Source organism: Diaphorina citri, unplaced genomic scaffold (genome assembly GCF_000475195.1).
Source record: "Diaphorina citri unplaced genomic scaffold, Diaci psyllid genome assembly version 1.1 scaffold605, whole genome shotgun sequence".
Taxonomy (NCBI): Eukaryota; Metazoa; Arthropoda; class Insecta; order Hemiptera; family Psyllidae; genus Diaphorina; species Diaphorina citri.
Window position 1 is genome coordinate 54984 of NW_007378039.1, and position 2658 is coordinate 57641.

General features: G+C 34.6%; 1 long non-coding RNA gene across 1 annotated transcript; it reads right to left on the reverse strand.

Moving 5' to 3' along the window:
* Positions 1-487: 487 nt before the first annotated feature.
* Positions 488-1561, reverse strand: LOC113467972. Its single transcript, XR_003391867.1, has 2 exons — positions 898-1561; positions 488-715 (listed from the first exon to the last, which is right to left on the reverse strand). It is a non-coding gene; the product is annotated as an uncharacterized LOC113467972 (long non-coding RNA).
* Positions 1562-2658: the final 1097 nt, after the last annotated feature.

Consider the following 2658-nt stretch of genomic DNA (forward strand, 5'->3'; position numbering starts at 1 on the left):
CTAATACTTTCTCTATTTGTTTTACTTTCATTATTGCTTCAGTTTTTCCTTTCATTGTGTCCCTTATTCTTCATTATTGCATTGCCTCTCTTGGTTTTCAACTCCTCATTTGATGCATATTTATGAGAGCATCTAATATGGAATGGTATTTGTGTAGGCATCTAATACTTTCTCTATTTGTTTTACTTTCATTATTGCTTCAGTTTTTCCTTTCATTGTGTCCCTTATTTTACACAAATGGTGTTGGCACTTTTAATTTTCCTTCATCCTTTGATCATTCGGAATTTCATATGAATCCTGTGTGTTTCTGTTGGTACATATTTCTGCAGAATCCGATGTAGACCTACAAACGCTTCATGGACGTTCTAAGTAATAATTACACAAATGCTGTTGGCACTTTTAATTTTCCTTCACCCTTTGATCATTGGGAATTTTATATGAATCCTGTGTGTTTCTGTTGGTACATATTTCTGCAGAATCCGATGTAGACCTACAAACGCTTCATGGACGTTCTAAGTAATAACTGTAAGTAGAGAGAGAAGAGCTTAAAGCCACAATGATATAGGTAAAGTCTCTTTATGAATTATGTGTGAGATTTAACATTTAAATCCTTATTAAAACTCATTTGATATATCAAGATTCAAGAATGTTAAACACCTCCTTAATGCTTCATAGAATGGTATGGGGATTTATACGACATGGTACATATATGTACCTACTATGCTCATAAATATGTTGTTCAAGGCTTGGAAATCATTTTCATCCTCATGGAAATCACATATTACTTCACTGAGATTAAAATTAAAGGCCTGTTTCTCAAGTGTTCTAAGCATTTCCATCAAATGGACAAGATCAATTCGTTTATACGACATGGTACAAATGTATATGTATATGTACCTACTATGCTCATAAATATGTTGTTCAAGGCTTGGAAATCATTTTCATCCTCATAGAAATCACATATTACTTCACTGAGATTAAAATTAAAGGCCTGTTTCTCAAGTGTTCTAAGCATTTCCATCAAATGGACAAGATCAATTATGCTTGAAGCTGAACGAACTTTTCAATCTCTCAATCTAAATTACCTGATTAGCATAGCATTATAATCGACCTTGAACACATTGCTGTCCTCAATTTAGATAGCTAGATAACTTGGACTTGATTTCAACTAGAAATTTGCTCATGTTGGATGTGGTATGAAATGGTACATTGGACTCATGATGAAGATGTTGTTCCAAAGCATCAGGTACAACTAAATGATGATGATCATCAAGTAGTGAGTGCCAGTGGCAAAACATGAAGTGCTCTGGCTCGATCAGTTTTAATGGTGTCTGGTTTCCCATTTCCTGTGAGATTCTGCACAATCATATCAGGCAGGCAACAGGCATGAAAAATTGGAAACGTGTAATAAAAACTATTTGCCTGAAGAAGAAGAAACTGTAATATTTGAAGAAAATAGTAATCATAGAGACCAGGAGAGCGTTGAACTTATGAATGCTGCTGCATTTCAATTTGTTCTATTGTCAAGAGAACTGTGCTTGGTAACTGGTAGGTAATGGTAAGTTATTGAACAAGTCTTCAACCAGTGACATTGGTTATGGAACTCGTTCAATTATTTGGAATCAACATCTTTTCATTTGGGGAAATTAAATTGGACAATATACATAGGTACCATTAGAAAAAACGTGCAACTTGATTTTATAAATTCAGAATGTACATTGAATACGATGTACTTAAAAACTTAAAATAATATTGATCTAATGCTAGTACACAAAAAGATAATGAAGTTATAATTCCTATTACCATGTCCTCATGGCCTTCTCTCAGTCTTCTTACATTATTTTCAGCATTTCTTTCTTCTCTTGCATTATCTTGTATTTTCGGTGCACTGTTGTGATCACTATGGATGGTTTTGACTCACGAGTGTCTCATTAAATCTCCGAGGAATGTGAATCTTTGATTAGAGAACTAACTGTAAATGTTACAACGGTGTGTTGCTTCTCATCACACGACTTTCTTCTGTTTGTATTCGTGTTGAAGAAATTTTCAATTTCGTTTGTACGGTTGCTAGTGATTACAGAACGCGACCTTCGGACTCTAGAAAGGTCCTTGCTTCACGTCCATCAGTAAATCTTTCTTCATTATTGCATTGCCTCTCTTGGTTTTCAACTCCTCATTTGATGCATATTTATGTAAGCATCTAATATAAATGGTATTTGTGTAGGCATCTAATACTTTCTCTATTTGTTTTACTTTCATTATTGCTTCAGTTTTTCCTTTCATTGTGTCCCTTATTTTACACAAATGGTGTTGGCACTTTTAATTTTCCTTCATCCTTTGATCATTCGGAATTTCATATGAATCCTGTGTGTTTCTGTTGGTACATATTTCTGCAGAATCCGATGTAGACCTTCCGAACTCGCATGAACTGACGTCAAATCACGAAAAAATGGCTGCCCGCGAAAATTTTGTGCGTTTCAAAATTCGAAAATTTCAAACGAAGATTTCTCATCTTAGGAAGCCTCAAATGAAATTTTAAGCATTTCTATTGAGATCAGCGTGTTTCGAACTTCCTTTATCAGCGAAGAAAAAAAAAAGTGGTTGAGCCCCATTAGGATGTGAGGCTCATCATTAACTCTCTGGAGACTTTCAAACATG